Source organism: Parasteatoda tepidariorum, chromosome 1 (assembly GCF_043381705.1).
Source record: "Parasteatoda tepidariorum isolate YZ-2023 chromosome 1, CAS_Ptep_4.0, whole genome shotgun sequence".
Classification (NCBI taxonomy): domain Eukaryota; kingdom Metazoa; phylum Arthropoda; class Arachnida; order Araneae; family Theridiidae; genus Parasteatoda; species Parasteatoda tepidariorum.
Window position 1 is genome coordinate 47593549 of NC_092204.1, and position 21219 is coordinate 47614767.

The 21219-nt window shown below is 28.2% G+C and overlaps 1 long non-coding RNA gene across 1 annotated transcript; it reads left to right on the plus strand.

Moving 5' to 3' along the window:
* Positions 1–3577: 3577 nt before the first annotated feature.
* LOC107454921 (uncharacterized) lies at positions 3578–18998 on the plus strand. Its single transcript, XR_011636585.1, has 3 exons — positions 3578–3815; positions 8665–13804; positions 17010–18998. It is a non-coding gene; the product is annotated as an uncharacterized lncRNA (long non-coding RNA).
* Positions 18999–21219: the final 2221 nt, after the last annotated feature.

A 21219-nucleotide genomic window follows, 5' to 3' on the forward strand; every position in this document is an offset into this window, starting at 1 on the left:
TGTGTGCCAAGCCTCAAGCGCGAACAAATATCAACATCTCTAACTCTTGAAACTACGTAGCAAGGCCTTCTTTTGGCTTACAAAAAATAACACGAATTAAATTTATCTCCGAAGAGTGTAACTTTTAAAAACTTTTATATTGTTTTGAAAGGATAATTATGTAAATTAGATAGTTAAAAAAATCGGAACTATATGCAGCCGCGGATGATTACTTGAATCCTACACCGCAATTGTCTTTTCTTACCTTGCAATGGAGTAAAATTCTTTATTAATTGTAAATTTAGCTTCAGTATTATATATAAAAAAACTACTATAACTGCTGACTCAAGAGGCTCAATACAATAGTAATCATAAATCATCTATCACAAGTGTTATTCAGTCTAAGAAACGTGTAAAAAGAAACTGGCATTCTTCCAAATTCTAAATTCACGTAAAGAAAGAGAAATTTTGATTTAAAACAAATAACAAATAGACAGAGTCATGTGATCAATTCAGATTTAGGTTTATATTGTTTTGTCGCTCACTTCTCAAATTTTCCTTAACTCTATGAAGGGTCACAATGCGTAAGTTATTTTTTCATTCGTTATAGATTTACTAAGATATACACTTTTTGTAACTACTATTTTTAGGTTTAAAGTGTACATTTTTCATAAATTGAAGGACTTGGGCTAGATAATGATGAACTATCTTTTCAAGCCGTTTAGAAGAGCAGCATTTTTTTAAAAGCTTTCTTGCGAAAATTATCATGAATTTCAAGTAGACTATCAGACATTACTGAAGTGTGGAAAAAGTGAATTTTTTCTTTACAAGCTCTCCAATTAAATAACATTAAAAGAACGTGCTATCTAAAAAAAGATATTCTAAAGAAGTCTTCTGTGTATCAAAAAGACCATTTTAGGCCGAGCTAATTTCTCAAAATTGATTTTGCACAGAAACGCGTTTATTTTAAGTTAGACAGGAAAATGCTTCACGTCAATAACGATTCTTTTACACAAAGAGAAGAATTCTGGTAAAATTATCGTATTGCATAGTAATGACATTTCTGGTAAGCAAGAAGCATAATTCAGGTTGACAAAACCAAATAACAAACCAAATAAGCTATTCATTTTGCAATTTTTGCGTTCATATTGTAACGGTTGACATGATTCTCTGGTTTTCAAATTACAGTTCTTATTGCCTCACATTCAGTAAAAAAATACAAAACTGAAAAATAAATGCACCCGAACAAATGTTTTTAATGCCATGCTTCAAGGTATAATAACCAAATTTCACCGCGTTTATTAAATTTTATCTCATGTTGTATAATTTTACCAAAATCATTACCTAAGTGTTTTTGAGCTATTTAGTTTCCCATAAGACCAGAAACACGTTAAAGTTTACGTTATTCTGGTAGTTTCGTCCATGTTTTTTTTTCTCGGTGCGAGCAATGTCATTACGTCTAAATTAACTCTTTGGAGGTGAATTGTCATTTTACGGTGGCTAAATTATGTATTTTTTCAAAGTAGTTCTTTTTTAATTAAAATCTTATTAGGGTGATATATTTTATACCAAATGTTTAAAAATGATTAGTAATTTGAATAATAAATTTTAAAAAGTAATATAGAAATAAATAGAAATGGCTTGGTAAAAGATTGCGCCAAGCTGTTTCTGGAATGGAAGGAAAAGGAATGAAAAAAAGTCAGGACAATGATAGTTCTCTGCGTTCTGCTTCGGAAATGAATATTTCTTTCCCCATAATTTAATTAACTACAAAGTTATTAGTATATATACATTTCAATCATAACATTCAAAATTAGCAACAAAAACCGCAAAAATATGGCGCTTATATACATAATAAACAATGATTTTGAAGTAACTGTAATGTGCTGCAGCAATGTGACTCGGTTTGAGAGCAAAATCAGCATGCACTCTAGTAAGTTCTTTCATTTGAAAAGATCTGATGAGCAGAAAGACGTGTTTTCTACTAATCTTAGACGTAAGTGACAAGTATTAAGATATTTGTTTTACTAATTTTGAAACTTTTCTTGACTAAGGTTCGTTTCGTATGCAGGACAAAGCATATCATACATTTCCTATCTTTTTTGAAATCGATATCCTCTTTTAATTATTTTTTAAATCATTAATCAATTTTGAGACCCCAGACATTTTTAAACGTAAATTTCCAAATTTTCACCTCGAAAATTGTAGTCTCTAAATGTAATTATCTTGTTTGGAATTAGGAATTATTTAAACGAATTAAAACTTTATCGCTTTTTTATATGAGATGTAGAAAAAAGACGAATTTCTATAATAATATTTCTAAATTTAATTCAATAATAATCAATTAGTAAGGTATAATTCTTTTTCATATAATTTTAAACTGTTTGTTTTTAAATAACAAAATTCAAAATTTAAACGAAATTTGTTAAAAGGTTTTTGAGATATAAGATTGCAAAGAATTATTTTTCCACTTAAAAATTCCTATCTAGTTCAGAAAAGAATTATGCAGAAATTAACTAATATCATCAATTCAAATATTATGCGATTAGTGCGTATGTTGAAAGGACTAAGATTTTGTAGGTAATCAAACAGTAGTATTTACTCCATTTCTCAAATAGTTTAACGTTTTTTGCTATTTAATATTTATATTTATGTTACATTTATTGATTTATTTTTACATTTACTGTAAGTCAGCTTGTTTATTAATCATCTATAACTTTTGCTTTTCTTCTTTTTGTGCAAAGTATCGTAATAGATACGGCGAACAAATAAAATAATATCATTCGCCTTTAAAAGAATTAGGTGTAATTGAGACAGTCTTGTCTAAATAAAAATTTAATATATATTTCAATTAATGTTAACTTTTGACTGAAATAATTTTTTTTATCATTGCTGATGTTTACAAGGCTTCCTTTTTGTATGGCATTGAATCTACTATTACTACAAAAATTTACAAATAGAAAAGTTTTTAATGCATAATTTGTCCAATTTATGTTCAAACTTTACTGTTAATGCAATTTGTAGAGGAATTTAAAAATAAAATAAAAATTATTCTAAAGAAAAGTATATGTAAGCAATAGTCATCTTAAAAATGAAGTAAATTATAAAAAACAAAAAAGCATGTAAAGAAAATTATTTCTTTTATTATTTCAAATCTACATAGATTACTCGCAATGACATTTTTTAAAGTGTTTAAGTATTTCTGTTTGTAGCTAAAAATACATTAACTATGTGAACAAAATTTTACAGTTTTCATATAATTTAAAAAGTGGGATTGTAACTAATATCGAAAAATAAGTTTTGGTCTTGTTTCACATGAAAGGATCGCTATAACTCATTTCAGTATTGCACATACTTGAAACACGTGATTTTAGATTTTTTTCTAACATCATATCATTCTAAAATGTAATTTTCATAGTCACGAAAAAAAAATATATTATTTGTATACAAAAGATCATTTACAAAGAGTTGTTCAATTAATACAAAGGCTTTTTTATGAGGCTCAATGCCAAACATTAAGTTACGTAGTTATTGTCCACGATTTTGAACTAAAGAATTGATTTATTTTACAATAAAAGGCAGCTGTAATAATGTTGCTGCCTTAATTTTCTAGTTATAAAATGTGTTGCTTTCTTACGTTAACTTGACGTAAAAGTTTTCTTTTGTAAGAACAAAAAGACGCATAAAGTAAAGGCAGTTTCTGTATCTTCGTGTGCTGTTTAGTATTTTTGCATAAGTTTATTGTATTGCATCACATATTTAAATTGCTTTGGTGAAGCTGTTCCGTTAAAAGAAACCATTTTATTTTCAGCGATTACTTTAAAACGTTACGTAAGGTAAGTTTTTAGTGCTTCCATAAATACTGAATTCTTTGAAGACGTTGTGAAAAAATTTAAAATACGAGGAATTTAATATGCATTAAATTTATATTATTTATAAAAAAGATTTTTATATTTTTAGATACGAAAATTATAAATTTTAAATAACAATTTAGATTAAATTTGAAATACTTACTTAGCATTTAAATGTTTTATACTCAAGTACAATGATGGTTTTTTACACTATTAAAAATGCACTTTTGAGGTAGGAAATCCGATCTTTTTATGTTAAAACAATTTTTTATACGGAGAAAGGCAATATTGATTGAATTAAGTGGCTACTAAAAATTGTACTGATGAACTTTAAATAATAAGAGAAACACTGGTATAAACTGCTTGATAGTGTATAAATAGAGCCTATAATTTAGATCTAAGATTCTTCATAATCAAATTGGGAATTACCGCAAATAAATTTTTAATTGTATGAATACGGCATTATTTAAACAAAAATAGAATTTTACTCAAGTTCTTATGGTAAAGTGACATTGATGAATAAGAATCCAAATTAACTTTTTAATTCATGAAAATACGCAGCTCTTTTGTTCTTTATTTAGATTTACACAAAAAATATTCTGGTAAAATTAGCAACTGTATGGTAATGACATTTCTGGAGAAAAAAAACCAATATAATTCTGATAATAAAATTAAAAAATATGTTATTTATATACCTCACATTTTGTAATTTTATCGTTCTTATGGTATCGGTTTACCGGCAACTCTGGTTTTCAAAATTATAGTTCTTATTACAAAACGTTTAGTAAAATATACAAATCTGAAAAATAAGTTTTGCCGAGTAAAGGATTTTTATGCCAGGTTCTAAGAAGTCATGATAAAATTACCAAATTTTGACAAGTTTACTAAATTTTATCACATATTATAACACTATATTTTATGGTCAATTTAACTGAGTCAATATCAAAGAGCTTTGGTAAAAATTACAGAGCTTTTTCGCGTTTCCATACAGCTAGAAACAAGGTAAATTTAACCATATTCTGGTAGTTCTGACCATACAATTTTTATCTTCGAAGAAAAGAATTTCGATTGTTTCGTTATAAAAAAAAACAATTTTTTAGGAAGAAAACTCTTTATTTTAAGGCATAACAGAAGAGCAAAATTTATTAGTTTTTTTCGATTCCATTTGGCGACTTTAAATAGTTAAAATGGTTACCAAATATCTGTTCGATATTATCCATTCATGCATTTTAAAAGAAATTGAATATATCATACAATTCGTACGTATCGATGTATAAATATAATAGTATCGATGCATAAATAGTATCGATGTATAAGTATAAATATAATATAATCCAATTCGAATATATCGTATAATTATTTATTAATGGTTCAATAAATTTCAAGAACATTTTTCTTGATTTTATATTTTAATATCGGATAAATTATAATTTACTGATGATATCAATAACAATATTTTTAATAAATCAATATTTATTCACATAGTAGCTCGTTTTCCATCTGTAATGTTAAAAAAATTATACGTCAAAAATATTTTAATTTTCAAACATTTTAAAACTTAACACTATTTTTTTGGGCATAACCATTCTTTTTTCTCTTCTCTTGCTCTCAATAAATAAATCTTATGAAATACTATTAATTGTTAAATATAAAATAAATCTAAAAGAATTAGATATTTTATTACCACGCTTATATCAATTTGCCATCGTGTATGTCTGTTCGGGTGGAATTTTGTAATCGATTTCGAACTAACTTCCCGACTAGCTACAGACTTCAAATTTGGCACATAGTTCAGAATTGGATGACAATGCACGAAAATGAAGAGAAAGAAGACATACGAAGTAAATTAAATTTAAAATTAAAACAAAATTAATATTTTCGCAATTGTCTCTTTTTGTCGATTCGATTATTTCAAATTAGTGTCACATGTCAGTAGAAAAGTTTCGTGTACAGTGAGTGAAAAATTTAGATTTTGGAAGTGAGTACAAAAAAGAAAAATCTAAATAAAAAGTAATATTTTTAAAAACCACGCTTTTGTAGTGGAGAATAATAATTAAAAAACAAAAATTTGAAAAACGAAAACCGTGGTGCGCATGAANATTGGATGACAATGCATGAAAATGAAGAGAAAAAAGACATGCAAAGTAAAATAAATTTAAAATTAAAAAAAAATTAATATTTTCGCGATTGTCTTTTGTTGTCGATTCGATTATTTCAAATTAGTGTCATATGTCAGTTGAAAAGTTTCGTGTACAGTGAGTGAAAAAATTGAGATTTTGGAACTGAGTACAAAAAAGAAAAATCTAAATAAAAAGTAATATTTTTAAAATCCACGCTTTTGTAGTGGAGAATAATAATTAAAAAAACAAAAATTTGAAAAACGAAAACCGTGGTGCGCATGAAGTACATAACAGTACATATACATACATATACACATTTTCCTATTCATACACATGCACATACACATCCACATCCACATATACATCGTCATACACATGCATATGCACAAACATATTCCACATCCATATTCAGATACAATTACAATTACAGATATACATACACATATTCTCATGAGCACACATGCACACTAATATAACATTACTGTTATGTATTTCATGTTATGTATTTCATGCACGTTTTTCGTTTTTCAAATCTTTGTTTTTAATTATTATTCTCCACTACAAAAACGTAGTTTTTAAAAATATTACTTTTTGTTTTGATTTTTTCAACTAGTTTGTTTCTCTATAACATTTTTTCAAATCGTTTGAAACCTCATGAGTACATTCTAGTACTCATTCTAGTACAATGTTTGGGGGAAAAATTTTTATTTGACAAATTTGCTGCTGAGTAATCTGACTAAATTAGGTATCACTTAGGGAAAACTAAGATCGTTTATTTATTTCATATCAAGAAATGGAGGCAATTTGAGAAGTATTAAACCTCGAAAATAAATTATTCCTCGTAATTTCCCGCAAGGGATCATTGCAGATTGATGAGCAGATCTGTAAAATTGAGTGCATTTCTAAGCCAGAAAATAGACGAGTTCTAAATTAATCCTCTAAAAATATTCCAACAGGTTAAAATTAAAAATTAATATATTCAAGGTACAATTCAAATGTAATATAAATGTATATATGAAAATGAATATGATTGTAATGTCTCAAAAATATTTAAGAACTCTACATTGTGATTCAAATAAACTAATAACTTTAACAGTGAAATGTGTATGTATGTTAGCAATGAATTCTTTGAGATGTTTTATTTTTACAGTACCTTTCAAAACATCAATCTGCATTTTATATTAAAATAAATAAAGAAAAAGCAAAGTTGGCGCAAAAATTAAAAAATTGCAAAAAACTTGAATAAACCTTACACTATATAAAGGTTTATAAACAATAAATGGAACAGTAATTGACTTTAATTAGGATTGTTTCGTAGTTGATTTTACAAAATTATAGTAAAAACACATATATTAAACTATTTTATATTTTATTTTATTTATCATCAAAATAACGCTATAAAAATAAACGTGAATTAAAAATACGCTTTTATTTAATTTAATAAAAGTGTATTTTTAATTCACGTTTATTTTTAAAGTGTTATTTTGATGGTATCAACTTTTTTGTTAAACTTTAAACTCATACTGAAGGAGAAAATACTGAACTCAAATTGGAAAATAATTGGAATTGGCATAGAGCAAAAAAAAAATTGTTAATTGATATTTAAAAAAAAGGAAATTTCGAGGTTGATGGTCATGTTAATCACTTTTGTAAGTATACAATTAAATATATGAAATTTTACAATTACAATGATGACACAACACAATTTTTTGCTAATGCTGAATGTTGTAAATTAAGCGTGCAAATGGTCATAAATATACATAATACAGTAGGTGGGAAATAAATATAAATTTGGTTGAATCATTTTCATTTATCTAAGTTTCATTTATGCGTTTAGGTCAATTCTCTTAAATGTGCTCATTGACGAAATAGTATAAAGGAATATCTATAATTTTTAGAACCACATACTGCTGTTCTATTTAATCCTATATTTGTTACATTAGCAAACTTTAATGCAAACTTTAACGCAATCACTGCTATTAATACGTATTTCTAAAATCTTAACCAAATATAAAGCTGAAAAAAAGTTTTCATAATTGGGTCGCCGAATAATACCTAAACAAAGAACAAACGTATGAAATATGGATATTTAACGAATTACTATAGAGGAAATAGAGACTAAAATATACAAACCTGAGCCATTGCTTCATTACTAAAGAAAAGCAGCAGTAAAGAAGAGTTGAAAGGTTAATTTCAAAAACACACTTCCTACTTTTCTTGAAAAGTCAAACTGGTTTTGATTTTTTCATCCAACTTTTCTTACTAGTGATTCGGAAAATTTAGTGCTTACTTTTTTTGCTACAATTTTTACAAAATAAATAAAAATATATGTTTATATAAGCTTTCCCGGAATAACTCGCTGTGTGGCAGGAGTGGGGTCACTGAAATCAAGATTCTACAATTTCGTTACTAATGGCATGGTTACGACAATGGAATCAGCATTCTTCTCAAATCACCTTTATTTCTCAGACATGCTAGTAGTCTTCGATCTGAGACCGAGTGAGCTTTAAGCTACCACTGAGGATCTAGCCTCAATCTTTCTCAATGACAGCTATGTGTCTTTAATCACTGAGCCAACATGACTTATAAAAATGCGCATTAAGTGTGGCAAATACGGATTATCCTGAGTATTGGAATATTGGATGCTCATATGTAAATTGCAAAAACTTTATCTATTATTACTTGACAATATTATCTTTTCTTCCCTTTTTCAGATTGAAATGACTCACCTGGCAACTGCAATCTTTCTCGCAATTCTTTCAACTACATTCGCATCACATTATAAAGATTGTGGTTCGAAGGATGGTATAGTAACTGGAGTTTCTGTAAAAGGATGTTCAGACTCAGACTCACTTTGTACGTTGATCAAAGGCAGTGGAGCAGAAATAACAATAAACTTTCGGTCAAATGTTGATTCGAATTCTGTAAAAGCTGTTGTGCATGGCATAGTTTTTCACGTTCCTATGCCCTTTACTTTGCAAAACTCTAATGGTTGCAGTAGTGGTATTTCTTGTCCAATCAGAAGTGGAAATTCTTACACTTATCAAAATTCAGTTAAAGTCTTAAAATCTTATCCAAGTGTGATGGTCGATATTAAATATGAACTCAAAGATCAAAATGGAAATGATCTTGTATGTGTCTTGATTCCCAGTAAAATTAAGTAGATTTATTTTAATGAAATTTTTACATATTGGTTAATAAATACAATAATATTTATAAATGAAATTAATAAGCTTCATTTTATTATTTTCGTATAATATATCAATTTATTATATTTATACATTTGACGGTAACTAAACATTTAATAAGTAAGAAATTTATTGTCTAAAAGAGAATAGCATAACCAAAACAAAACAAAAACTCAATTCAATTTAATGCAGCATTTTATTTCCATGCTTCGGTACACGACGAAAAAAAAATCTGGTGAAATTTCTGAGCTGAGTGGTTAAAGGTATTTCTGGTAAAAAAATAACATTATTCTGGTTAATAAAAAAACAAAATATACGGCATTTAAATCATTCATTTGATAATTTTTTCGTTTATGGGATAGCGGCTTACAGGAAATTCCGATTTTCAAAATTATAGTTTTTATTACCACTAATATAGCAAAAAATAAAGGAATGAAAAGTAAATTTAACTGAATACATAGTTTTTATTTTTTGCTATTAGATATCATGATAAAATCAAAATATTTATCACATTTACAAAATTTTATTACATATTATGAAACTATATTTTATTGTTAACTTTGGCAAATCATTGCCACAGCAATTCGGTAAAAGTTTCAGAACTTTTTTGATCTCCCTTAAAACCAGAAACATGTTGAATTTACCATATCCTGCTGCTTTTGATCATACTTATTTTCTCAGTGTAAAAATATACCAATGTGGTTATCTATCTCAGTGTGGTTAGAACTGTATTGTATATGAATTACAAAAATATAACTTCTTAAAAATTATTAAATTTTTCAAATATTAATTTGTATTTTCAAAATTAAGAATTTCATAGTATATGGATCATAAATTGTCATGGTGTAAACAAAGCAGCTTGAAAATAAATGTGTTGTAACCTATTAAGACTTTGCAATGTAATTTTTTATTTCCTTAGTATATACTCAAAGTAAATAAAAAAAGGTATATTATTTCTTTTACAATTTATACAATGATATATAATTTAAGATGCAAAGTTATGTGATCAAATATTTCTTTATAACAAGTAAATACTAGCATTAAACAAAATAAACAATTGATTTATTTTTGTGAAATGTAATAAGGTTTAAAGTAAAAAAGTAAGGCTCGTACATAGAGGTATACACCATTTTATAGAATTAAGACTATCAAAACATTTGATTTCTTATTCGTTGCAAAAATTTTTCCACAATCTAAAATTCATGTATGATGATATATAATTTTTAAAAAATAATTTTCTGAAATGTTGTAATGAAGTAAAGCTAAAAGCTCAGCTTTTAAAATAATCTATAATACTTTAAAACTTGTTAGGAAAGTAGGTAAATAATTTAAGAAAACAAATATATTTTCCGAAAATTGGTTTTATAATCTGCTTTATTGAGTGAAGCAATTATGATTAGGGAATTTCAAATTTGTAATTTCGTGTAAGTTTTTAAACAAAGTTTTGTAAACGAAGATTTGTCTATCTAATCCCTTAATGGAACCTTAGATTTTCGATAATATTTTAATCTTTTAAAACGTTCCAAATGTTGACAGTATTGTATGCATTTTCTGGTACATTAAAGATTTTTCAAAATTAATGTAAATTAAATGGCGACACTTATTATAATCTCGTCGTAAATATATACATTTGTGTTGTTCAGAATACAGATAGACACAATAATGGGGTGGTTCATAAAAGCATTCATAACCTTTAAGCCTTTTCGTTCATAAAAGTCTTTATAACGTTTAAACAATTCAATTAATTTGTTTTATTTGATTTGACTCTAATTTAATTATACATAAAAAGTACAGAGGAAACAATATTTTATCTTCTTAGATAGCAATGCCTTAGATAGCAATGTCTTAGATAGCATAAGACTTTGCTTTTTTAAGATTTAGAACATTGAAAACTTCTAAACTATTAGTTTTATCAATTTAGAGTCAGTTTCACTAGTTCAGCATAAAAAAAACATTCGATTCTATACTTTATTTGTCCAGGTAAACATATTTCAGTTGCGCAGTACAACCTTTAGAGATGGAATAAAAGATGCCCCAATTTCATGTTCTAACAATGAATAAGGTTTTTTTCACAGTCAATGTTAAGGTTTTTTTCACAGACTGCACAACTGTTATATTTTTTTTTGTAATTTGAGGTTCCATTGTAATGCATATTTTCATTTTTCTTTAACGATAATTGAAATATTTGCTCTACTGTTTAATTAAGTAACACAACGGCTGTGTATATTCAAGGTGTTCCGTAAGTACCACCCTTAACATAATTTTCTTAGAATTTATGTTAAAGTTATAATTTATATATGTATGAATATATAATTAAACTATAAGCATTAAGCAGTATAATTTAAGTTGTGCAGGAAAGGGTCCATTCTTTGGTCAATCATTCTTGAAATCTGGATAAGCAAAACAGGGCTAACAATCTACCAAAACTAGTTTCATTATTTCAAAAGGAACGGATCACAACTTTTTTCCTTGAAACCTTTCAAACTGAAATAAAATAGTTTCAGAATAATTCAATTAGACTTTTAATTGCTTTGACCTAAATAAGGATTCATCAGAGTTTGAAAACCTTTTTGTACTTTCTCAAATAAATATTTGATTTTGCCCATAATGTGCATAATTCTATTGTTTCAGTCTCTGAAATGATTAGAACAATACGTATTAGGAGTGTTCATAATGATCCTTACCGGTATATAAGTTGATTTTATTGAATTTTAATTTCTTTAAAAGGTTTCTCGTTTGAATTTAGTTTTATGGCGACAAGGAATGATTTGTTTAAACTGATACTTTTGAGTGTATATACATTCAAATTAAAAAATAAAAACAATGCAGAACAGTGTTATATATTGTTTGCAGGTAACTGCTAATAATAGGTGCCAACCTCTGAAATGTTTTGGAGAGTTTTTTGGAAAAATTACACGATTCAAAGAAAATATAAGTTTCTTGTTTATTTTTCTGGCCAGCTAATGTTATTCAGATAGTAAATGAATGTTTAATTGTAATCAGTCACTTAACTTGTAAAATAACTGGTTTAGGCGATGTTATGTAAAAAATATTTGAGGATATAATTGAATCAACGAGTTCGAAAATAGGTCATTTACAACAAAACTAAATTTACAGTGGAGACAAAAAACTGAATAGTTTAGTATCAGTCTGATATATAGTGCATTCCTCTTTTTCTTTAAATTAAAATATGCTGATTATGAAATATTCTATTGTTATTGCACGATAACATCACTTAATACTTTAATTTAAAAAATAATTAGATCTTGGAGTTGACAGGTTTTTAGACATACTATACATTATTTTTAACAAGCGAAAATATTACAAATTTGCGATTTAGAAATTAAATAAAGACTTTACTTTAGTCTTAGAATATATATTCTTGAGTTTTTACGAAGATTCATATATTGCTTTTTGATTATTGCTATCTGCGTTAAGCCACTGAAAAATTTCTTCATGTAAAGACAAAAGCACATTTGGCTTATATTTTAAAAACTTTTTTAATGTCTGCAATTTTCTTGTGGTTTTTCGCAATTTTTTTTCAAAATAAGGGTCTTTAATTAGTTAAGGGCCCACTTTCTAGGTACTTTTTTGAACAGAGATATAAATTTGAATAAAGCACCAATGAAAGGAGATACTTCAACTTCCCCAGATGTATTGCTTTTATAAGTATATTTGCTATAAAGCGACTCCTGAAACTGCTGTTTTCTTCTTTCTTGCTTTTCTATAGGAGCCTTATGGCAACACATTTTTCTTACAATGCTCCGGCCTCCAGCTTTTAAAATCAAATATCATATTATTTGTAGTGACCTCCTTTACATTTCATAGTTGCTTTTATCCCTGCCATTTAGTTCGAAAACACGTCATTTCTTAGAAATGGCGTGTTTTCGGACGAAATTGAAATTTACAGTTTATGTATCTACGGTAAATAAACTTAAAAATGCTAGAATCTCAATTTTTTTTTTAAAAAAAGGGAGGTGATTAGTTTTTGGACTCATCGATTCAATTATTTTACTGGTGTAATACACAGTGATTCAAATAGTGGAGATACGGTTGCGTTAAAATGGGATTGCAACAGATTTTATAATCTTATTTAATCCGGTAAATGATTTTAAATGATAGTAATAATGATAAACTTTTATTTGAAGTCCCGAAGAGTAGTTGAAGAAAGGTACGCTCTTCACAAAATATTGTATTCTACTTCGAAAACAAGAAATTTTGATTAATAATTTTTGTTTTTATTTTCAGCCATATTAAATTAAACTTATTTTTCATTGTTTTTTAAAAAAGCATTCTGAGTCAGCAAATAACGCACTGTAGTTGAATTTATTGAAATAAACATATTGTTTTGTTTTATTTTCAGGTTAGACCTCATCATTATAAATATTTTGATATTTTTGACGCACGATTTCAGGCGAAAGTGGTGATACGCATCAAAACTTTTACGATCTATTCAACCGATATCATTAAAATTATTCCTTTGCTTCTGTTTCTGATAAAAAAACACTTTTATATCAAAATATATTTCCCTAGCATGACACGATGGCTTACAATGATTCGCATTTTTTTCCCAATTATTCTGCCTTGAACTCGATGACTATTGAAAGCATTTTATATTTTCCTATCTGTGTTATTGGCCATAAGAAGAAGCAAATAGTCTGAGTGAGTAAGTTGTTTTCTTTCACCATATATTACTATGATAACTGTATTTTAAAATTAAAGATTATAAAATTTATATGTGTGGAAATAATTTTATATGCATATTGTTTTCATAATTGTAAATTGTTGTTTTAATGTATCGAATTTTTTTTCTTAAATACATAAATAAATTGTGAGCTTAACATTTCGACATTTTTACATTTAATTTTAAAACTGCCCTACACAACAGTATTTCAATAAGATTTACTCCCTGTTTTTCATGTGAATTTGTGAAATATATAATAATATTATTATGTATGCTTTTGAATAAATTTAAATGTAATTATCGAAATAACTAATGTTGCTATAAACGCCGGCAGGGTCGATCATATCTAAATCCTACCTGAAAAAATCAAGTTTTGAGGTAGGTCTAAGTAGTTTTCTATATAATTTTATCATATTTATACAATAATAAACAAAACATTATTCAAGAATTTCAAATCGGTCATTAATAAAGGAAGCATTCAGTGAAGAAAAATTAATTGGTATTTTTCGGTAAGCAAGAAGAATAAAAAGACCAAAAATGTAGACCATCACCAACTTTATTTTTTAATTAATTTAATTTAATTTATTTTTAAAACATATGAAAATTAAATTAAGCAAAAAAATTAAATAGAGAAATTGTTACATTTCTTTTGAGCCCGACTAACCAAATCTTACCTATTAATGCAATTTCCGTTTCGCATTCAAGTTTTTATTTTTTAATAAATTATAAACGCTCTAAAAAGTTTCAAACATTTAAGTAATCAAAAACTATAAACGAATTAAAAAAACCTGCATAAATAAGAATTTCATTAACATGAAATATGCTGTTAAATTTTCAAGAAATTAAATGAAACTTGAAGAAATCATCAAGTATACGAGTAAAAAGGCAAATTCTGTGTTGTATATGTATCACATTAATCTACACACCACTACAAAGCACACTATAAGTTTGTAATATCCAAAAATATGTATAATATAGTATTCATATTGTGGGTTTAAGTTTTGATCTTGTCGAATTATAGAAGAAGGGAGCCTTTTTCAAAAATTGTATAAGTCTGTTTCCTCCAAAAACAAACAAATAAAAAAAAATTACTTTTTTTGAAATAGGAGATTTTTTTATGGAGTATGTGCAATTTTCAGCATTAGTTTATGATTATCATTGAACATTATTATAAAAGTTAATGTTATATATATATATATCGGTTAAAGTTAAGTAATTATAGCATCGAAATTTTTTTTTAAACAGAATGCTTTGTATGTCATTATAAAATACAAAGAAACACTATAATACATTAGGGGGATACTATAAAAACATTATAAAGAAACATTATGAAACATTATAACATATATCATTATATACATTAAAACATTATAAAACAAAAAAGGTTGCAAACTACACTACTTTCCCCTGTACGTATCACACTTTTTTAAAACGGAAATTGAGATGATTTGGAGAGAAAATTATTATTTAAACAAGTAGGAGATGTTTTATTTCTAGTGTACTTTTTATGCTGAATTGAAAGAGATCAATCATAAGAGGACCGGACCAATAATTTTGAGGTTATAAGGTTTTTATGCACAAAAACGCACAATTTTGTATTTGTAGGTATTTATGCATCTAACTTATCTATCGAAACAAGTGAGGCATTGTTTCTTATGTATTTTTTATGCTTAATCAAATGAGACTACACAGAGTCAATAAAACGAAACTTTTATATGTTGCAAGGGTTTTAATGCTTAAAAATGACTTCTTTTGTACATATATGTACTAGTAGCTCTTATTTACGCATTTTACATTACTATATAGGAGCTATCAGAATGTAAGGTATTNGCTGTAATCAAAATTTTTTGAAAGTTGTAATCACGATTACAAGTAATTGATTACTTGTAATCGTGATTACAAGTAATTGATTACATAGCTGTAATTATCTGTAATCAATTACAGTTGTAATCGATTACTGTAATCAACGGCCAACTCTGCGTGTGTTGATAGGTCATGCAGTATCTGACGCTTTTTTAAAGTTCGCAAAAACAGGAACCACTACAATTGGGTAAAGAATTCTTGTAACAATTATTTTTCAGTTATTTTCTTTTTAACATTTTGCTAAATAATTCCAAAACATTCTGCAACTCACAAGCTAGATTGTAATTACTTTTGTAATTTGATAATGGCTACTGCCTGAGTGCTGGTAGTAAATTTACAAATAATTTAGGGAGACAAAATGCAATTAACTTTTACTTCTAAGAAATAAGATAAACCATGTTTTGTTTTAAAACAATTGCTACATTTCATAAATTGACTTTGATCAGATATATCCGGAAATATTAACTAAGCTTAGAAGACAGCGTCAATCATTGTTTACATAGAGGACGTTTCCCATTTACCAGGAGTTAGTTACATTGCTTATGTGAAGTCCATTTGAGTATATTGAGATATCCTGATAAGTAGTAGTTAAGTTATCGACTTAATTCAGCCTTGTATAAACTTCTTATTTTAGAACTATTTGCATTTATATTTTGCATTTGCATTTTATATTTTATATTTTAGAACTATTCCTGGCATATATTCCTCACAAACAATTTGTCAGAGTGACGAAATGTCTATCATTACTTATTCGAGGGAACAAATTTCGTCAAAATTAAACAAATAATTCGTCATTCAATTTTTAAAAAAAAAATGTAGTGCCCTTTTTTGCCTTACCTAATAATCACTTTATCGTGGGAACCATATAGGTGAATCAATGTCGTCCCAACGACACGAGAATGACAGATAGAACAGAAAGATAAATTATACCTATGCCCGAAACGGGGTTTTCATGGTACGCGGACATCGGATTATTTCGTCACTTTATTTTTGATCGTCTAGTCTTCATTCTAGTTTCGTCATTCAAGTTAACAATGTCCCACACAGCACTACAATAAGGTTTCGAGTCGAGGAAACATTTTCGTCATACATTTGAGAATTTGCGTTTCGTCACAAAGCACGTGATTTCGATGACGGAGTGATTCTCAAAAATTACGAAGCACGTCTCGAGTATTGATGAATCATCTAAAGTGAGAGTTTTATTTCTGAGAGTGCATTTGTTCAAATTTATTTGCACTGATTGTCAAAATTACTCATGCAATTTCATCTAAGCAGTTTCAGAAAACCTTGTATAAAATTTTTTTTTGATGTGTTCTCTTTGCAGGTTGCCATGGCTTATGTTTATTACCCTGTGATGATGGCGATGATGGTAAGTCCTGGAGCTAATTACTACAAAGATTGTGGTTCAAGAACGGGGGCTATCGAAAGTCTCACAATATCAGGATGCTTAGATTCATTGAATGTGTGTACTTTAAGAAGAGGAAGTACAGCAGATATTGCAATCCAATTTAAGTCAGCTACAGATTCTAATACAGTGACAGCTTCCGTGATGGGGCAGTTATATGGAGTGGAAATACCCTTTCCGTTAGACAACATGGATGGTTGCCAAAGTGGAGTGACTTGCCCAATCATAATTGGTCAATCTTATACTTACCAGAAATCCATACAAATACAAAGTTATTACCCACCAACTAACGTCAATGTGAAGTTTCAGTTAAAAGATGACAATAGTAATAATATTGTGTGTGCTTTGATAACTGCTAAAGTTGTGTAAACCATCTTCTGTGTATTAGTGTTTGAAATGATATTGAATTTTTAATATTTATGATTTTTTTTTTGTAAATACAATTTGAGTGAGTATCATTTTAAATGTGTACTCAACGTTCATAAAGTAACTTAAAATTCGGAATTTTAGCATAAATTAGTATTCTTATGGAAGTTACAGAGATAAACAGAGTATATATTGAACCATTAGCAATATTGCAGAATTTACATGTAGTCAAGAATAGTTTTCCTACTACGTTTGTGTGCAATTCTATTAAAGCATGAATCATTCCAGTCTATCCGCCATCAGATATGTTGAAAGTATTGAGTTATGAATTAATCAAAAAAATATATTTGATAGAAAGAACAAAACCCTGATATTCCTGCATCATATACACTCATGGAAAAAAAAATTAGCTCACCAAGAAGGAGTCGTCAAAATGAAACGAAATTTTACATACGTAATTACTATTTTGATAGAAGTAAATGATTAGAAAATCAAAGAAAAACGATAATCTTTGATTTTCTAATCATTTGCTTACATCAAAGTATTAATTATTTATGTAAAATTTGGGTTTCATTTTGACGATTCCTTCTTGGTGAGCTAATTTTTTTGTTCATGAGTGTGTATGGGTCAATTTCATAGTCATATGAGTTAAAACCGATCAACATTTTCATGCGTTTTTGCATAATATTGATTTACCCTAAAACTCTTATTTTGTTTCTTAGCTTCGTATTTAAATTTATAAACAGCTGTCCTTATCATGAATATTTCAATTCTATTCTATTAATAATTTCCAGCCAATTATTGCTGAAAAAACGTCTTTTTAAAGCTATAGTTTCTTCATTTAGAAAACAAAAAATGTTAAATGTCAAATGATAAATGATTTATTTATAAAAAAAATACATAAACCAGATATATGTAAGAAATAAAATAATCTAAAATATGTTTTACGCATAAACTACATATTGAAATACTAAGACTGTGCATCATCATATTAATTGTCTATATTAAAACTGTATATGACGTACGATGGGTCTTCTCAATAATGAGAAGCTTAATGGATTAAAAGTCTACCTCGGTACTCCCTTTTCCCCTACTTCTGATATTTTAATAAATTTAATAAATGCTCTTTTTATAACTGAACTTTTATTTAACTTTTAATACTATTACAGGAATTAAAGATGAACTTTTTAAAATCAATTCAATGAATACTTTAACTGATAAAAATGGTATTATTATTATCTGACTGAACACTTGTTTTTCGTACGAAGCAAAAAAAACAAGATAATTATCAATAAATCCATACTGAACAACATTATGAGGTCATGCACGAAACTGAAAGACATATACTAACACAAATTAATAAAGCTAAAATATTTCCATTTTAAAAAAAATCTAATATGCTCGTCCTGCTGGATTAACATTATTAAACAAAACACGTTGTATTTACTTGACATGATGATGTTGCTCCAGATTAACTCTCGAATTTACTTCAAGCGAGCAATTTTCTCCTGTATGTATACCAAATAAACTAATATAATATAAGATAGTGTACATAAATTAGTATATTTCTAACATATTGAAACAGCACTAAGTGCCATACACAAATAGCGTCTATTCCTTAAACTAATTAAGGCATCATTGGCGTCATTAGTAGGATAGTGATTTTTTACGTTTCTCCTACACGAATTCAAACAATTTTACCAATAATTTCACTTTATAGTACACAGCTTTTATCTCAATTAGTTCCTATTGCCAAAATTAATGAAGAATAATTGGTGTGATAGTTTGACGATTTTTTACGCTTCTCTTAAATGATTAATACCATTCCTTCATTAATTTTGTTTCTATTTTTTTACTTCAATCAGTAAGTATAACAAAAAACTAATTAGGAAGCACTGACGCTAATAATAGTATGGCGATTTTTTACGCTTTCCGTAAACTAATAAGTAAAATTTTTTATAACTTTGATTTTTAATTCGTAACTTTTATTTTATTTCAACTCTAATTTATTACAAAAATTAATTAAACGTCATTGGCTTCAGTAATTGCATGGAGAATTCTTACGCTTCTCCAAAATTATTTGTACAACTTCTCTATTAACTTCACCTTTTAGTGCACAGCTTATTTTTTTTAATTCTAAGTATACCAAAACTAATCAAACATCATTGTCGCTCTAATAATATGATAAGTTTTTACGTTTCTTCTAAACAAATGAATATTTTTTATCTATTTATTTTGCTCCTCTGTACAAAACTTTTTTATTGTTATTTCAAAAACCGTTGATTTCAAATCATTTAGTTTTACAGAGTGACACTTTAAAAGCATAACTATAAACAATCTGAACACGAGGTTTTATAAAACTTTCAGAATACAAGTTTGTTAACGTAGTTCATTTATGGTACCACTTTCAAGTAAATTCGTATGTTAGATATTAGACAACAACTACGAATTAATTATTAGACAGCGTGCAAAAAATTAATTTCCTTTTATAATGAGAGTTATAAAATAACTAAAATCACTGATGCTATCATTAAAATATTTAGAATAAAAAACAGAATACTAAGCAGTTTAATTTATATAAATTGGCGGTATTGTCCTGTTGAAATACAGCGCCTGGCAAGGCTTGTAGGAGGGGAACAGATTGTGGATGTAGAACTTGACTGATGAACCGGTTGCTGTCCAGATTACCCACAATTCGTAGGAATTGAGATCGTCCATTATATGCTATGGCACCCCAGAGCATAACTCCGGGTGTTCGTCCACTGTGGCGTTCGATAATGCACTCCGGAAGGTGGCGTTCACCGGCATAGTGTCTAACAGGAATGCGGCCTTCATGGTACCACAAATTAAAGCGGGATTCATCAGAAAACACGACACGCTGCCAATCAGCACGGCAGTCAGTATGCTGAATGGCCCATTGTAGCTGCAGGCTTTGATGGTTCAGCATGAGGAGGATCCTGTATAAAGGAGTCCTTGCGCGCAGTCCACGCTGCAGCAGACGTCGACGAATTGATGAAGCACACAATGAAACACCTGTAGCTATTGACCACCGTGCTGCCTGTTGTCTAGAGGGAGCCGCATGGTCCGTTAGCGCAACGCGGAACAGGCGTCTATCATCGCGAGGCAACGTGGCATTTCGGGGTCCACTCCCAGATTTCCGAGTTGTCCGACACTCGTCCATCCACTGCCTTCAAACACGCATCACTGTGCTGCTGTTACGCTGCACACGAGCGGCTACTGCACGATAAGGCAATCCAGCTTCACGAAGGCCAATGGTTCTCCCCCGTTTAAATTCCGTAAGTTGTTTAAATCTCGCTATCTTTCGTGGAAAAGGCATAAGTAATGACTAAGCTAATGTTTACCACTAGCAGATAACCACCGATAACCATACACGCCTAGCTACAGCCATCTATTTATTAGAATCCATCCACCGTTCAGAGGGCGCTGCTCAGCATACGCATGCGCTGCGGGTCTGAAATTCTAATCATTTGCATATCATGCACTACTTTGCATTTCCTGAAAATTTCAGCTCACTCGCTTTAGTCCTTCAAGGTGTTGCAATTTTCACAAACATGAGTTTACATAACACAAATTACAATAAAAACATGAATAAAATAAAAAACTAAATTGTAGAGAAACAAGAATGGTAAAAGCAAATAGTCGTTATCAAGACACATCTATTGCTATAAATGCGATATTTCTGAATAAAGAATAATTATCCTAAGATAAAAATTATTCTTTATATGTGTCTAAAAACATGACA